The sequence below is a fragment of the Prosopis cineraria genome, unplaced genomic scaffold, assembly GCF_029017545.1.
Source record: "Prosopis cineraria cultivar Desert tree isolate PC_DT_omini unplaced genomic scaffold, ASM2901754v1 PC6, whole genome shotgun sequence".
NCBI classification, from domain to species: domain Eukaryota; kingdom Viridiplantae; phylum Streptophyta; class Magnoliopsida; order Fabales; family Fabaceae; genus Prosopis; species Prosopis cineraria.
The window spans coordinates 30,637,686-30,657,413 of NW_026555337.1; the positions used below are offsets into that span (position 1 = coordinate 30,637,686).

At 31.9% G+C, this 19,728-nt stretch overlaps 1 long non-coding RNA gene across 1 annotated transcript; it reads left to right on the forward strand.

Annotated features, from left to right (window-relative positions):
- The first annotated feature begins 1,392 nt into the window (after positions 1–1,392).
- On the forward strand, positions 1,393–3,122 carry LOC129312801 (uncharacterized). Its single transcript, XR_008593699.1, has 3 exons — positions 1,393–2,193; positions 2,520–2,579; positions 2,954–3,122. It is a non-coding gene; the product is annotated as an uncharacterized LOC129312801 (long non-coding RNA).
- The last annotated feature ends 16,606 nt before the right edge of the window (positions 3,123–19,728 follow it).

Genomic DNA, 19,728 nt, shown 5'->3' on the forward strand with positions numbered 1-19,728 from the left:
CCACTTAGTTACGGAGGTATATTGAGCTTCAACTATCAGAAACCTATTTCTTTAACAAACACATGATGCATTCAGTCTCTGCTCGAAATGCATCTCCTCTTGCCAGAATGATCTTGCCAAATAGCCTTAGAAGTTTTTACACTCATTAGTATGATATCACCCACAGAATAAGCAACCTCATCCTGTGGATTCCGTAGTATATTCTTCACACTAGAACTTAACCTGTGGTCTCTTAGCAAAACTTATACTAAGTTTGAATCACAGAGACAACACTTTCATAAATTCTCTGTATTCAGATGATAATATGAAGGATCACTAAATTTTTTTATTGATTTCAGGCAAAGCTTAGAGAGATACCATCTTTGGAGGGATGTGTTCTTTTGAAAAAGCTAAGGGATGCATTGGAATCTTTAAAGGGCCTTTTGCAAGGAAAACATAAGGAGAAATCTATTTCTATGGTTTGTTTTCTTGAGGCAACTTAATTATATTGACTGCATTGCTCTGGTCAGAATCTTTAAAAATATCAACTATGTAGATCCAAGTAAGGTTTTTGCCAAATTTTCTACTGTTTATGGTAATTGTCTACTATACAAATTTGTTTATCTATATATTAAAAAAATTCATGCTAAGCTGTATCTTCTCTTTGATCAACCAATTAGAGATTCTCGAACATTACTAACTTCAAATGGATTAGCAATAGTTGAAGCACTGAAGGTATAGCACCACTATTTAGTTGTTGATAAACAGTCTTTTTTTTCCCCCTCTCACAATTGTGGTTGTCAGATTTTTTTTTTTTGTCTTGTGCTAAGCTGTTTTTCTTGATTCGATTGTGGTTCATAGAGAGTTTTTTTTCCCCCTCTCTCTTATGATTTCTGATTACTACTTTGCAATTGTTTTTGTAATGCTTTTTTCCCCCTGCATTTTTCAGGGCTTGGAAAGATGGTAAATCAAGTTACTATAAATCTAATCTCCAATTATTGCTTGATTTATGGCTTTCTGTACTTTTGGTTTTTATTTTTGTCTTCTTCAATTGATGTTTGACACATGTCTTATGTCAAACTTGGATATGCTTTAGACTAGCGCAGATCCATGCCTATATATCACTATAAGTGGCTTTTCTCTGCTGGCAATAGATGTTTTGAATCTTTCAGGAGGGGGTTTAGTATCTCTTACCATTAATTTTAGATTAGTGTATTTAGTGTCTATGTTATAGAATTTGTTGTTTATTTAGATATTTATGAAGTCCTTTCTTTCTCTACTTTTTTTCACAAGTATAAAACAGAGTATAGAACATCGAGTAAAATGGAGTGTACAAAGTCAAGCTTGTCTCATAACCATGGGGATAAAATGGAGTATAGAAAATGATTCATATAACTGTGGAAGAGTATTTGGTGGTTTAGATTGAGATGACAAGATCAGTATGACATTGTCTCTTGTCTTGACTCGAGTCATATGCAAAACCTTTGTTATGATTTAAATATCTAATTTTGTGGTGTGATTTTTTAGTTTCCATGTTTCCGATCTAACTCTTTCAACAATTTGTGCATGAAATCGCCTGTAACTTTTTCTTGGGTTAGATTTTTTCTCATTGAGTTCGTACAATGTTTTTCAACCATTAGGAGTTAGGACTAAGGGAATTGACAGGGCTGTGGATCTCATAAATCATTTCAAATTACTACCCCACGATGAGTTTTTCAGCAACATCGTGGGAGACAGAAATTAGAACAGGAGATAATATGCAGTTGGATCAACTTATTCAAACTCCATCCTTCTCAAGAGATACAACTGCTCGTATACAGCCATTTGACTTAGATATTCTATAGGAAACCTTTCAACTTAAGGAAACAGGTCCCATTGATTTGCCTCTAATGAGAAACTTCTTGCTCTGAACATCATTTTTCCATTGCATAATTGTTCTGTGTACCTGATAAACTATTGATCGTGTCATCTTATTAACACGGTGAGAAGGGATCTGCCACCATTACTGGAAAATCAAAAAGTGAGTCTGAAGAAAAGGAGAAAAGGCCTAACAAGCATAAGAACAGGGACAAAGAGAAGGACAAGGAGCATAAGAAGCACAAGCATCGTCATAAAGACCGAATCAACAAGACAAGGGGGAAAAAAGAAAGAAAGAAAGATAAAAGTGGGCATCAAGTTTCCAGTGCTGATCATGGCAAGAAACAACATGAAAAGGTTGAGGAATTTTCTCTGCTGCTACTTTTTTCTCATTTAGTGTTCTAAAGTATTGGATCATAATATTGTCATCTTGCAATTTGATTAAATGAATTAGTTGCTTCATTGAATATCTTATGTTTTCTTTTTTTGGTTATTCATGAATTTTAAGAAAGTTCTGTTGATGCTGTCAACCCTCAGTTGCTTGTGAATTAAGATCCAATTTAGGGCATGACTTTGATTTGATGTCAGCATTTGAAAAGGAAATATGAAGATTTCTTTCATACTGTTTCAAAATAATGTGGAAAACTCCATTTTATACAATTTTCCCCTTCATGTGATTACAGAAAAGGAAGCATGATGGAGATGAAGATCTTATTGATGTATGCAAACGCGAGATAAGTAAGGTAATGAAGTGAGAAGCTTTGTCATTGGAGAAGTTAACATTTGTTTATTCTGTACTCTTGATTCTTTATATATTACTCCCTCTCTCTCTGATCCTTATTATAGGACACTTTCAACTATTTCATATAAATTAAAAAAGTTAATTTTTTTTATATTATAAAAAAAATGAAACATGCTCTCATTTTTATCCTTGATTTAAAAATCAAGAAATGGTAAAATTAAAAAAGTGATTTAATTATTACAGGGTATTCTATATTTTGGATCAAAAAGTAATCCTATAAAGTGTCCTACAAATAGGATTGGAGGGAGTAATACTTCTTCTTGTAGCTTCTCCTTGTCTATTTATTGAGCTTCCATTTATTTTATTTTATTGTAGCGTAGGAGCCCAAAGATTAATGAATTGGGCGCAATAAAGGTAACTGGCTAAATGGTCACATACGAAGAAAGCCTAAGAAGGGAGGACTGGTGACTATTGCTTATAAATCTTGATAGAAATGAAGAACTACTATAATATGATAATACAACAACAACAACAACAATTTAGTCCTAGCTCTTTTTTATTATATGTATTTAAATTTTTCCGTTGTCATTACTCATCATTTTGAATGTATTTTTTCTACTTATAATTGTTGCAAATTTTCAATTCGGGTTTGAAGCCTCAACAATTTTTTGTTTTAATAGAAATTCACGCTCTATTAAAGCTTTTATTATGTCCCGTTTGTAGCTTCCACTTTTAATTGTGATAATGTTTCATTTGAAATTTAGAGAAAGTTCAAAGAGGCATCTCACATTAACATCCAGAGGAGTATTTGTGTTTGTCAAAAAAGTTTTGTTGTTGAATATAACTTCTTTCTTTTCATTCAAATTTTTAAATATTTATTTATTCCATATTCATAGATCGTTTGCTTGATATGTAAATCGTGCAATGTATTTAATTGATTATTACAAAAAATAAATTCATTTGTTATATTTTCTTTTATTTTTAACTAAGCTTGTGTTTACACATTCTAATGAAATACTGAATAATTTATATTCCAAACAATTTATATATTATCCACAAATTTATAACATTAAAATTTTTTAATATAATAATTGATATTTTTAAAATTAGATGATCATATTCTGTCTTTTAAATGTATCATAGTAAATTCATTATTTTTATTGAAAATTTTAAAAGTAACATTATTTAAAATTTATCATACTTTTGTTTAATCTACTTTAGAAAGTTAAAACAAACACACACATGCAAACACAAAAGGACAATGACTGAGTAGCTGTAATGCATATACTCCATATCATCAAATTAAAAAAATAAATATATTGAAGACTTGGTTAAAAATAATGTTTCTTTTTTCCCATTTTGATGCCAATAATGATCTCTTTGAATTCTGATACTTGTGGTTTCTTTTGCACCAATTGCTCGCTGATCACTATAGTGCCTGTTTGGATTGCTTCATTAATCGATTTTTGAGGTGAAAAATTGATTAATAAGAAAAGTTATCCAAACACCAAGTTTGGTGATTAATCCATTTTTGGGAGAAAAATTAATTTTTTCCAAAAGCTGCAAATCCTTGTTGAAAATTTTATCAAAAAGTGCTGGAAAAAATTATAAAGAAAGGCCCAAGAAAAAATTACAAAAAAAAGCACATAATTTAATAAAAATAAAACCAAACTCTCTTCTCTTCTCTTTTATTTTTTAATAAATTTCAAACTTTGTATCCTCAAAAAAGTTGTTAGCATAAGTTCCTATCAACTATCACCTTCCACTCAACACTTACCATAAAACTAATTTAAATAAAATATTAATTGATAGAGGAAAATCAAATTTAAATTTACAGTCACGAAAAATATTGTTGCAAAGGTCTAGAGAGAGAGATTTTGCATCATTTGTGACATTGTTATATTTTTGATGTTACCAAAATTTTAAGAATTAATTAGATATTTAATTTAAATAATATATTTTATTTCTTAAATAAAATTTAACAAATTTAACAATATTAGATACAAATATATTAATAATTTAATTTTGAAAAGCAATATAGTAATTTATATAACTAAAATTGATTCTGATTAAATTATCCAAATATTTTTAATTCTATTAAAATCAATTTGAAAAAAACAATATTCAAATTACGTATAACATAATCAATTATGATTAAAATTTATCACATAATTAATTATTTTTATAATTTATTACACTCAAGTAAAATCCAAATGGGCACATAAAAGTTCGCGTGAGGCGGTTCTCTGTTTAACACCAAAAGGAGGCTTCTTCAATGACATATATCGTAATCACTGGATATACATTCCCATTGGGTTTCTTCTTCTTCTTCTGTCCACATAATAACCGTTCAGACTTTTAGTTTTGTTATTATTAACAGTTATACATGATTGAATTTTGTAAGTCGCAAATCTAATATATCTAGTATTCCGAGTCTTGTTAAATGTGAAGGTCTCTTGAGCTTTATTATGAGTTGATTGGATGATCTTCTTTTCAGATTTGGATCCAATTAGTGGCATCAATCTACTCACTCAATAAGTTATGATGACAACCATTTAATTTAATCAAAAGGCTATTAAAGATTTTGTCATACAATACCTAAAAAAAAACCAAATTAAATATTTAATTTTTGGAGAGGATAGCATATCAAGGAGTGTTTTAATTATGAGAATTGTTTTGAATTTCTTGGAGAAAAATTTATCTTGATAATTTTTAAATATTGATATAATTTATTGTAATACTTATTGAGTGAGTCAATTTTGGTCACTTGCTAGATTCTTCTTTCCTATATTCTGCCTTTAATTTACTTTTCTCTTCATGGTCAAGCAGTACTAAAGTATCAAAAAAGAGGCTAGTATACACATTCTCATCATATTTATCTTCATTTTTTAAAAAAATATTATTACTTAGGGGATATATACATTCATATCACACACATAATGCTTTTCATGATATTGCTATCAAAAAATGTGGGGAAAAAAATACTGTGCAGCTCGTTTTCTGTTCATTTTAAGAACATATACAAGTATATTTTACATAACATAAAATTATATAACTAATCATTTCAAAATTGAAAATAACATATATCTCCTTAAAATTAAAGTTTTCTATTTATACTTTAAATATTATTACTTGTATAATGCTACGGATCTCATATTTTAGTTAACTTTTTTTAATGCTTTTGTTTGCTTGTATCTATGATGCTACTCAGTTTCCTTTTAGTCTGAATTTGTGATATTTAGTCAGGAAATTTTCCTTGTATATTTTTAGTATATAACATCAAATTATATAACTTCTCATTTCAAAGTTGAAAATAATGGAAATTACATGTGTCCTTAAAAATAAGAGTAATTTAAAATACAAAATTAGAAAAACACAAATTTTATGACGAGACAACTTAGGAAATAAGAGGATTGGGTTGCAACATTTTATCTTACAATAATCTTTATATTGTTTATCTTTTTAAAATTTATGTGATGAATTCAAAAGGGCTGAATTATGCTTCCTTATGTAGGCATCCATGAATTAAGGTTTCTTACCTATAGTTTCGTATAATGACCACATGGCAATCAAATTCCACGGCTTAAACTATTGCTTTAAGCAATTAGGAGTTATATAGCTTATTGTAAAGGGGGGAAAAAATCCATTCACCATAAAGAGCTTGTTTATTAAAAGGATCAATTTAAAGACAATATATTTCAAGACTAGTTCTTTAGTAGGACTTTATCAAAATAAGTAACAAGATAGACATATCGTCCATGAAGATAAATAACCAACTAAGTGCAACTAGAACCAGACATGAAATAAGCACAAATACAAGATTCATGAATGACAAACAGGAATACACTATGCTCATGAGTAAAAAAACATGAGCGTCGAATACCAACTTAGCTTGATTATAAGTTTGATTATGATACACTAAGGGCTAACATGATTATCGTTAGCAACCAATATTCTAATTCAGTCTCTCAAATCTCAATCAAGGATGCATGGGTCTTTAATATCAAATGTTATCTCTTTTTAAAACTTCAAATATCATGTGCCACATTCAAAAGATTCTCGCATCATTTCCACGCATGAATCATTTTGATTAATTGTTCATTAAGTCATAAATCAAATATCACTATTATTTTAATTACATAGGGATCTTCAATCATACAATAATTCTAGCTCTTTGTCTCAACTAATTAGTATAATGAAAATATTTTCAGTCATAACAAGCATATTTCATAAGAGCCTTGGAATGAAAGAATTGGAAGCTCTAATCATTGAGGAAGAAAGGTATGGAACCTTCACATTGACAAAGGAAGAAGGTTGACCTTGTCTTAGAAAAGAAGGAAAACGTTATGCGCGCACATGCTCATTAGATCATGGATACAACATGTGACCTATACTATTATAAATTAGAAATTAAAATTAAAGATAATATAAGAAATTAAACAATTACATTACAGTATTCATAATTAATACACGGAGAGATTTTTGGGTGGAATTATTCATAACTTTTTAAATATTTTTTAAATTAAAATATAAAATTGTGAATAAAAAATTAATAGAGAGATAATATTGATAGTGAGATAGCAGAGAGACTTTCGAGGGTGTGGAAGATATGAAACATGAACTTTTTTTAATTAATTGATTGATTTTTTAAATTGAAATTTGAAAATCAAAATAGGAAACAGGAAGTTACTATAGTTATTTAAAATCAAAATCTAAACTTTAATTATCAACGGGGATTGGGTTTGGCAAAACGGAACAATCTCTCACAATATAGTGAATCATTGTTTGAATCCTTGTTAGGAAAGGTGTCCACATTTAGTATTTAATCATGCTTCAAATAAAAATATTTCCAATATGAGAATACCTATGAGCAGTAGGAAAAAAAAAACCTAAACTTCATTTTGATAGTTATGGAGTTTACAATCTAAAATGCATGAAAATTTTAAAATTTAAATGATATTATAAGGGCAGCCAAATTTTAAAATGTGAATAATTTTAAAATATCGCTCGAATGTAAAAATTAAAAAAAAAAAAAGCAAACACCATGGTAGATTATAGAGAGAAAGTTATGATACTAAGTAATTGAAGACGGCATTTTATTTGTTATTAATATGAAATAAAGTAGATATTCATGATAGGAATTTTGTAAACATCATTATTTTCACACTACAAAAAATAATGGAAAATATCTTTTACTGTTATTGACTCTAATATAAATTAGAAATGAAGATATAGAAGATATACCAGATTGACGTATTATTTTTAAATTAAATGAGTAATTAAAAGTAAATTTTCCAATAAAATTCTTCTTTTCAATTTTAAAATAGGATAATGGAGTGATTTTCAGAGATAAGAAAGATATGTAGAATTTAGAGAGAATGGCATTAAAGGCCCTAAAAATAAATTTTATTTCACTTAGGGCCTAAATGAATCTGAAATTGCTCTGCAGGCCTTGAGGCTTCAAGTTCAATATTTCTTTAAAGCAAAAGCATTATTTTGCCCTGTTTGATTTGAATCAGAAAATCTGCGCGAACCCCTTAGAGAAAAGAAACTGACAAAGCTTTGTTCACTATTTTCCTTCCTTCTCTTTGCTTTGCCAAAGAAACAAAACTCACGAAGCTTCTCATTTCACCGCCATTCAAGAAAGCTTCTCATTTCCTTGTTTGTTCTCTATTTATCATTCCTCCAGTAGTGCTCGTCATTTCCTATGCTGCTGTGCTCTCTTTACTATTGCTCGCGGTTATCCTTATCCATTCTTCAGCGGTATCATTCATCACCAATGCTCTTGCAACTTGACCCTAAGCTTCTCTCGGGGTCTCGTTCTTGTCGTCTGAAGCTCTCATCCTCACACGATCAAATCCAGTCTCTCATTGTCTCTCTGCATCTGAACATTAAGTCCCTGGTGTCTACGACTTTAGTAATTTCTTCTATTGTTTGCCTCAAACTCTTAATTTCTTCGCTCTACGTATGGTAGTTTGGTAGTTTGCACTTTGGCTTTCCATGGTTTGTACCATTAGCATATATTGCCTTCCCTCTGTCTAAAGTAAATAATGTAACTAGCTAAATTAAATAACTCCTCCATCTAACAATTTTAAAGATTACTTTATTCCCATAATTATCTTCATGAAATGTTGCAAGAGAATGGTGTCCACTCAAAGCCTTTTTAACCCATTAGCTAGGATGTTGCTTCATTTCTTTGATGTGTACTATTGCTTCGCTATGAACAATAAATGTGTGTTGTTTATATTATAATAGGCTACGGTTCTATTTATTTCTTCTGCCTATAAGTTTTTCTGTAGTGTTTGCTATTTGCACTTAGCTATTATGGCTCATCCTTATCCTATGTGCCATGTCTGATTTGTAGTCTTGTACAACAAGTTTATGTTGTTTAAGCTTTTGAACCTAGGAGATGAGAGGAAAAGATTAAGGACTTGAAATTAATCAGTGCAGAAAGGGAAGTTGAATACTTGGTACACTATCTAAGCTTTTAAAAAAGCAAAACCAAGTGCAAAAGACCATGGCTGCTTATCTTTTATGTTTAGCCCATAGGTATATTTTGGCTCGATGATAATGCCTTACTTTTTGTAATAAGTATTGGAATATCCCTTAGAAGGGTTTTTGCTACATGTGGATCAATGAACTTGCTCTTAAGGATATAAGGTAGTCATCAATTGCTTGAGATATTTTCTCCTGTTAGTGACTCTAGTGATGAGGTAAGGTTAAGATAATGGTAATGCTATAGAAAATTCAGATTATTTGGTTGTTGAATGTTTTAAATATTCATTAAAGGTAAATCTATATTCAACATAATCAATCTTGAAATGGTTCAACATGGAGCTCTCTATTTCTCCATTCTATGTTGAATTGGGTACTTAGTAGATTACTTAAGCATGATAGAATCTACTTTTTCTATTGGTCAATGAGTAGTGAATGATGACTGAATCTTTCTTTATATTTTTCTCATTTGGTTTTAGTTCTCAAATTAGGTCACTATTAGTAAATGCACAAGTTAGCTTTCACCTTTTTATATCCCTTTTGTATTCTTCAAAGCCGACAGGTGACCAACTACATAAATACTTGTAAGCTTGTAGTATAATTATGTGAATGGAGTATATATTAATGCATGTTGTGCTTTGCTATCCTTCATTATTTTCTCTTTTGCTAATCATAGTTAATTTGTGTACGTGCAAAGCATAAAATGGCTTCCAACAAACCACAAAAGGCAATATCAACTACGGGATGGCATGATTTTAAAGAGAATTTTTGGAGATCAATAAAGACAAGTACAAAAAGGTAGGCGATTCAAATAAGGCTATAGCTGAGGTATGGAAAGAAATGAGCATAGAGGAGAGGGAGCCATATAGAATGAAGGTGCTGAAAATAAAGAGGTGAAAATGCAAAAAAAAATGACATTCCTTTCCACACTCGATATTCTCTAATAAAATTTAAAGAAATTGCTGAGTTCATAAAAGAGAATGGCCATTTAAAAGAGAAAGTTGAGGTAATTAGGTTTTCTAAGTTGTTGGATATTGAAGGTTTGAAAATCTCAAGAGAGTTATGCTGTGAGATCATGCGATCTTATGATCCCCAACTCAGAAAATAATAATAAGGGGGGGAAACGGTTTTAGTGAGAGCAGGGGACCTGTAGGCTATTATAGGGCTACCTAATGCTATAAGGGTAGTAGACTTGAACGTTAACAAGGAGTTGGCAGTAGAATTGAAGAGTGATTATACATCAATGTCATTAAATGACTTAAAGAACAAGATCACTTCAAACGATGAGAATGACAAGTTCAAGTTTCATTTTTTCTTGTTGACACTTGGAACTCTTTTGTGTCCAGGTGGAAGTCCCTGAGTTACTGATAAGGCGTTAAAGGTATTGGCATGTATGAATAATGCATGGTCTGATTTTGATTGGGCTACTTTTGTGTTGGAAGAGTTGAATTGGGAGATTTAGCTCTACAAGGAGCATGTCAAGGAGGGAAAGTCAAAGGGAACCAAATATATTGGAGGATGCCTCTACTTCTTATTAGTAAGCTATATTATTTTTGCGATTCTCATGAACCTTAGTTATTACAGCTATCCTTACATTGAATTGATGTTTCAGATTTTCTATCTCCAAAATTTTCCTCTGAACAAAGCTATACCCCCAGCTAGTGATGCAATAGGGTATTGGACTGAAGAAAGGGTTAACAAAATGGTAAAGGTTAAGTACCAAAACTACCATGGCCCGTTGTACACTAAAGCCCAGCCCACCGTGATGCCAACCTTAGCGCTTCAATCTAGCTGCCTCTAATTACTGCCTTTCATGACAAGGTATGTATACTTTTAACCTAATAGTATTTTGGATCCCTTAGTTATAAGTAAGTAAACCTTTTGATGTGTAGGACATGAAAGATGTGTATGTAAGAGTGAAGGATTATATGGAGAAGGTCTGTTTTGCTAATGTTAATTTGTGAACATTTCATTGTCAAATATGAACATATTATTGTGAATAAGTGCACATTTTATGTTTTGTAGGAAATGAAGGAAGTATAGGAGAGAGTCATGTCTTACATGGCTAATGAGCTGCTAAAGTTGCAATCAAAGAGGGCTATCATAAAAGAGGAAGAGGATGAAGATGAGGTGGGTGAGAATGACAAGGACGATGAGGGGGGTAAGGAGGGGGAACATGATAAGGATGAGGATGATGTAGACATAGAGACAGAAGAACAAGCAGAGGTGGAGGATGTTAAAAACACAAAAATTAAAAAACAAGAAGGTGGGGAGGATAAAGAGAAAGATAAAGATCAAGAGGGAGAAGAAGTAGAGAAATTAGACATGGATGCATCTGACTATAAAGTGGCTATCGAAGAGAAAGGAAAAACTTCCAGTCAAGATATCTAAGAGGAAGAAGAAGGCTGTTGTTAAATCTCTGTGGATGCCACTTGTTATCCAGAAGAAGAGAAAAGTTAATGATAAGAAACGGCTATATGGATTATGCATAGATTGGTGTACAACAAAGGATGGTGAAGAGTAAGTGGAAAATTACTGTCATAAGGAATTCAAAAAACAAATGTTCTTTACTACGAAGCATTATAATTATTTGTTTTAGTTGGATGCCATAGGATATTTGTCCAAATATATGACTACTATCTTGCACGGAGTGAGCTCCGTTCTCTTGGACCAGCACAATGGATAAGTAATCGAGTAAAAAAATTTTAGAGATATATTTAACAATGAAAGTCCATATATGTACAACTGCATGTCTGTAAATGAACAACTAAATGTCTATATATGTCCATGTAGGTAATTACTATGGTTAGTAGGACTTTTGTAGGTGGTCAGAAGGAGCAGTCATCTCATGTCACACCTCATATTTTTTTATGCTAAATTCATGGCTAAGATGATAAAGAATCCATCACACTAAAATATAGATGAGAATGCAAAGCATATTATCCCCGAGCATTTAGGATATAACTTAAGCTACTGTGATTTCATATTGGGGCCTATAGTTGTTAAAAACCATTGGTTTTGCTTTGTCTTAGAGCCAAGGACAATGAAATTTTATATTCTTGATTATATGATTGATCCCGAGCAACTAGTGGCTGAGGAGGAAGAGATAAGAAAAGCAAGAATAAAAGGGAAGGGGAAGTTGACAAAAAAACCCCTAAAGGATCTAGTGTACAAGGGTCAAATAATGATGGGTGCAAATATTGTACGCTCTAAATTATGAACACTTGCTTTTAAATTTGTCAACCTTTTAGTGTTTATTGGCTGACCACTTACCTTTACAGATGGAGCATTTCAGGTTAATTTTGCTCAAGGTGAAGCCAGAACTATTTAAGATGGAGTACAGCAATGACATACTCTATCCACAAGTCTTTAAGGAAGAGAACAAGTAAGTTATGCTAGTATAATGTTGAAAAATTTTTCAAAAACAATATTCATTCATATCTTATTGCCTTTGTTGTGCAGTAATGATTATGGAATTCACCTCATTATGTGGCTAAAATTATGGAACAATACCATCAATGTTGACCATCCTTCGTTTACCATGCCTAGATACACAACACAAGAACTATCGACCATAAGGTATGACACATTATGCTAGATGGTGGAGCATCCCAACAATGTCATATGTGAACATCCACTTTCACTTGTAGGAATAGGAAAATAAAAAGAAAAATTTAGGATTGTAGAGGTTTTCTGACTAGGATTATGTATATATTTGAAGATGTTTTTTTGTATTTTGGAAATAGTTTTTGTTTGTAATTGAAATTATGTATATATTTGCACGAAAAGGAAATGAAATCTACAAGTCTCAACTTTTCCATTATGTACAAGACAACACCCGAAGACGATGTCCATACATGTACAACAAAAAGTCTATGCATTTTTAATATTTCAGTAGCCTTGTTTTAACTGAAATGGCTACGCAGGCCATGCATGACCGAACACCCACTATACACAAGATGATGTCCATATATGCACAATGAAAAATTCATGAATTTTAAGGAATTTAGTAACCTTGGCTGAAATGGCTACACAGACCATGTACGATAGAACACCCACTATACACAATATGATGTCCATACATGCATAAAGGAAAGTCCATGCATTTTCAGTATTTCACTACTAGCCTAGAGAAAATGACAAGTTATGTAAACCATGCACAACAAAACACCCACTATGCATAAGACGATGTTCATGCATGCACAATAAAAAATCCATGAATTTTGAGTAATTCAGCAACCGTATTTTAGCTGAAATGGTTACGCAGATCATGCATGATAGAATATCCACTATGCATAATATGATGTCCATGCATGCACAATGAAAAGTTCATGCATTTCCAATATTTCACTTCTAGCCTGGAGAAAATGACAAGTTACACAGACCATGCACAACAAAACACCCACTATGCACAAGACGATGTCCATGCATACACAATAAAAAATCCATGAATTTTGAGTAATTCAGTGACCTTATTTTAGCTGAAATAGTTATGTAGACCATGCATGACAAAACACCCACTATGCACAATACGATGTCCATGCATGCATAACAGAAAGTCCACGCATTTCTAGTATTTTACTACTAGCTTGAAAAAATTGACAGGTTACACAGATCATGCACAACAGAACACCCACTATGCACAAGATGATGTCCATGCATGCACAATGAAAAATACATAAATTTTGAGTAATTCAGTAACCTTATTTTGGCTGAAATGGCTACCAGACCATGCATAACAGAACACCCACTATGCACAATATGATGTCCATGCATGCATAACGAAAAGTTCATGCATTTTCAGTATTTCACTATGAGCCTGGAGAAAATAACAGGTTATGCAGACCATATACAACAAAACACCCACTATGCACAAGACGATATTCATGTATGCACAACAAAAAGTCCATGAATTTTAAGTAATTCAGTTAACTTATTTTGGCTGAAATGGCTACGCAGACCATGCACGATAGAACACCTACTATGCACAAGACACTATCCACAAATGGACAATGAAAATTCCATGCATTTTTAATATTAATAAGGACAATTACATCAGATAAGAATTTCATGTTAGTACTAGCCTTGGTACTAAAACAGGTACCCACATAAAATTGACATCATATTTCAAGTTTGACATATATAAAAAGTTACCAACTGTATCCAAAATATCTAACAATTATTTCTCTATATACAAACAAAAAATATCTGTCATTCCTAATTACTCAAAAAAATATTAATTAGGAATGCTTCCATATACATAATTATAATTGCCTATGTATACTAAAGTATAATGTAACTATTTCTCATAATGGGTTAGGATTATTGCATGTCTTGCAACTGTGTCTGGCCTCCCTACATCTTAAATAATGATAAATCTTCTTATCTTGGAATTGAGACTCTATCTCCTTGTTCTTGGCCTCCGGGGAGGATGGTTGGTTAAAGGTGGTTGCAAGAAGTTTGTAATAAGTTATTTGTCAATGTTGCTGTATCAGGCTTTAGAATGTCAAAAGTCTCAATCAGGATCATATTACTGCTATAGAATTTTTCTTAACAATTAAATGATACCATTCCTCAACATATTGATATATATGCCATGTGAAAGCTTTATGGTGGCACATGCATGAGGACATAGTAGTCCAGACATCTACCATGCTAGGCAAGAGTATTAACGTAATTCAAGATTTACTCACACATCCCATTTAATGTTTTCACTCTAACAGTGTTCAATGCAAAAAATTTGCTTGCAATATATCACCTCTTAACACATTTTCCTTTAACTTGGTCTTCATATTTGGTCTAACACCATTTGTCTATTTTTCCAATGCCACTTTGCTGTGTGTCGCTTCTTCGCTAATTTCTCTCTATACTCGTACATAAAAACAGTAATGTTATATTTCCTTTCCTTGACAACCCAAGAATTAAGGACTCAGGAATGTTGGTTTTTATGTTATCCCACCTCCTATAGGGAAACTTGCTAAGTGCCCATCTATTTACATTATCCTGCGTTTTTAAAGCTATTGAAATAAATTTAGACAGAAATTCATCAATTTGACATTGCAACATTGAACTCACTAGAGATTCTTGCATAAGCTATTACATCCAGAGCTTGAATGCTGCATCCTTTGTCACTCCATTCTTTCTCTTACCTCTTGTAACTTTCAAAAATTGCCACTCAAAGTTTTTTTTCACATATGGTAATAGAAAGCATGCTTGTCACAATCATATATTGCTTGTATAGCCCTAACGATTGAAATTATGTTTGTCAGACACTACTATTATCTCTCACGATTCTATTATGTCTTTAATATTTGAAGAAACCATGACCACTCCTCAACTATCTCACCACCTACTATGGTATATTACTACAGGAAACATCTCATTATCGTATTCATATACACATGCTAATCAGTAGAGTTCCCTTATATGGTCTACTTAAGAAAAAACCATCTATATATAGTATGGGTTCGAGCACCTTCCATGAAACCTTTTATGCTACATCTATATGCAACGAACAAACATTAAAATCTATTGTATAGGCCAGTTATCCATATTGCAACTGTAGTCGGATCACTTTCAATTAGCCTTTTGACACATATAGGGAATTAACATATATGATTCGTCTGGTTGACCATATATTTCATCGCCAAAGCTTTCTCTTTGCCTCTATATGCTTGATGATAACTAAGTTTCAAACATACTCCTATAGATGTCTCGTTAGTATCATTAGGAGACTTGCCTATGGAAGCCCTCAGCTTATTAATTATCTATAGAGATGAAGTTAGTATAGATTGCTTCTTTTATGGGCAACATCAAGATTGTCTCATGCAAATAAAGATATTGATCTTGAAAGTTCTTATACTTAAGAAACTATTATCTTTTCCACCTAACTTGTATGCTCCAATATACCATGGACATTCCTTAACTACACACGTCACAATAACTTGACCTGGTTTATTCTTTAGAATTTTATATCTGAATTTGTATGCTAGGCTATACTTGTATAATGCCTTCTTAAACGCCATAGCATGAGTAAAAGTTTGTCCTTCTCCAACAAGCAAATTCTTTCACTTGCTAGCATTCATCTCTGGAATAGGGGTAGGAATGTATTGGATAGCTAAATTATCTTCTCCACTTTCCGTTGGAATGCTTCCTCTATAGTTAGGTAAGCTGAAGCCTTCCAAATCAATATCCCAATACTGAGGAGATAGCAAACTTCCATATGAAAATGGTAAAAAACTAATCTATCCTGTATTTACAAAAGTTACCACATTATTAGTGCATTGTATTAATAACTTTTTATTTTACCTGAATAACCATTCAATATAAATAAGTAAATATTCATGTTTGCACAACATATAATCTAGTATTCTTGACAATGCATTTTTTTACCCAATTAACATGAACGTTATTACTTACTCTTCAGGATCATCTTCAAGTGTAGCTTGTCTAGCAACATACACATGAGCAGTTTTCCATATATTCAAACAATTGTTCAACTCTAACATCATCAAGAAGATCTATGAATGTGCTTAAATCAACCTCAAAAGTGAACTTTATATCATTTTCATTATCACCATGGCAAACTTCTAAAGATATAAATGATCTTGGCTCTAAATATTTCATTCCTTTTGTTATGGTTCTTGCAATTATATTTTCACCCTCATACTTCATACCACCATGACACTCCTCACAAATTCACCGCTATAATGAAAGAAATAAAACAATTTTTCTCTAGAATTACTTTTCATCTCTTATATTAAGATGTAATGGACAAATTAATCTAGGTAAATGTTCACATATAGAAGCACAACTTTATTTTACACAACAAAAAGTTGAATATAAACAACTTAAAGTTCATTTTTACACAAGAGATACTCCAACATCTTTGACAGTAGATTTTCTTCACATTGGGAGTCATATTGTATTCAATTCACATGTCAAAATTCAATATAACAGGTCAACCATAGATATTGTACAACAACTAATCCACTCTAAAACTTTCATAACCAACTTAATGGTTTAGCAACCTTTAGCTTCTATCAGTAGGTTAGGCTTTGTTAACAAATTGCACAAGTAGGCAAACAATGTATAACACAATATCTATTATGGACAACATAAGGTTTATATATTCTCACCTAAAAGTCCATGTTATTCAAGTTTATCATTAGGCTAGGCTTAATAAAAGGACTGCTCAAGTTAGGCAAATATGGCACAACATAATATCTACTATGCACACACAAAGTTCATTCATATCTCACCTGAACTAACTAATAGTTCAGCAACCTTTAGCTTATATTAGTAGGTTAGGCTTCATCAACAAATTGCACAAGTAGGCAAATAATGTATAACACAATATCCACTATGTACAATACAATATTTATAAATTCTCACCTGAAAGTCTATGTTATTCGAGTTTGTCATTAGGCTAGTCTTAACAAAAGGAATGCTCAAGTTAGGCAAACATGACACAATATAATATCCACTATGCACAACACAAAGTTCATATATTCTCACCTGAACGTCATGTGATTCTAATTTATCATCAGACTAGGCTTAACATAATGTACAACTCAACATTTAATAAAAACAACTCAAAGTTTATTTTTGCATAACAAATACTCTAACATTTCTGATAGAAGATTTTTTTTTTGTATTAGATCATATTTTATTAGTTCACATGTAAAACTCCAATATAAAGAAGTCAACCATCATTATTGTACAACAACTAATTCACTCTAAAACTTTCATGGCCAAAATGATTCAGCAACCTTTACCTTATATTAATAGTAGAATCACAAATAAAATTTTAATTTCAACAATATCACATTTAACTTTGTACAACAAAAAGTCCATCTCATATGCACCCTACTACCTCATGTAAAACCCCCATTAAATACTTCCATTAAATGAACCAGTACATATTAAATGAGCGAAGATCATTTCTGTCACCACTTCACCAGCAACTGACATGCAGCAATGACAAACCTTAAATTATTTCTACCTTTAAATGATTTATGTAGCAACAACAGATGCCTCTCATTTCTATAGCAAGGACAGTAAAAATTTAGCTCATTTTTGCTGCAACACGTGAGAAAACTTAAAACCTCCAGTTGAGATCATGAAATCATCAAAGCACTGCTTAAGATGGAGAGATTTTGAAATCTACACACCTCAAAAGCTATTCCTCTCCATTAAAGATCAAAAAACCGTCCCATTCTCCAACTGAGTACCCATTCTCGCGCGTCTGTCATCTTTCTCTGTGTTCAATTTCATTTCTGTTCATTAAGGGCAAAATAATATTTTTGCTCTGAAGAAATATTACACTTGAAGCCTCAAGGCCTGTGATAGAACACATTTGTTACCCACTTTTATTTGTCAATTAGGACCATTTTATTAATGATTTATCACCTTCAAGTGCACACATTGCATTAGATTTGGAACTTTGCCTAAGTTTCTAATATCAGTGCACTAGGGGCATTTTGGTCCAAAAAAATGAACTTTTGAGAAAATGTACAAGAAAAATTGACAAAGTGCATTTTATGTCCAGTTGTTGAATGGTGAAATTATATTTTTAAAATTCATTTTAGTTTGGGAGTAATTAAATAAAAAAGTCAACACTTTCTTAAGTGTCTTAGTTTGTCCTAGTTTTTGGTTTGCCTTTGTGTGAAAATTTTTATATAATTTTGTGCAGCCTAAAAATTGGTTAATTTAATAAATTCTCCCTTCTAATTATGAATTTAATTCTGGACATGAATTAGATTTTATTATATCATATGCTATTTAATTGAATTATGTGATTTATGTGACATAGGTGGCATGTGACTTGTGCATCAATTGGGCAATTGAGGTCAACACTCCTTGAGGACAATGGCTGATGGTTTGCACGTGAATTATGATTATTTTGAGGGATTAGATCAGCTAAAATGATGTGGATGACACATGGGAAATTAGGCACACATTGGAATCATCTACAAACCAATAGGAAGTTGCCACCTTGCAAGTGTGACAAGGCTCCCATTTACATTTTAATTTCTTTTTCCTTATTTTAATTAAGCTTCAGCTGATGGGAGACACCAAGGAGCACGCCATTTTAAGCCTCAAATGGGATCCAACACATATCTCATTCATCTTCCACATTCTCTCTCTCTTGTTCATAGTGTTCTTCATTTTCTCTCTTTTGTTCTTCATTTTCCAGCACCCTAACCTCCATTTTCAGCCACCAAACCTCCACAAAACTCATACCATTCTTCTCCTCTCTTCATTTTCGTTCCATCCCTTCCATTTTCACAAGGATTGAAGCTCATTTCCATCATTCAAGAGCTATGGAGTTTGGTCTTCACAAGCAATCACTAGGGTTCTTGAAGATGAAGATTGGCTAAGTTTCTTTGTGGAATCCTAGAGAGATGAAGATGGAGGATGAGTCTTGAGCTTCAAATTGGCTAAGTTCTTTTGTTTCCTATTCTCTTCTCTTTTACTAGATGGTTAGATTCCTTAATCTAGGGTCTAATCATCTTAGCTTATAAATTCTAATTTGAATTTGATGTTGATGTAAAGAGAGAGGATTGTTTCATTTAATTTCTTCCTTGGACAGCCATGACTGAATTTTGCCACTCTTTGTTTGGCACATAATCTTGTGTTTTTCAATTAGTGAA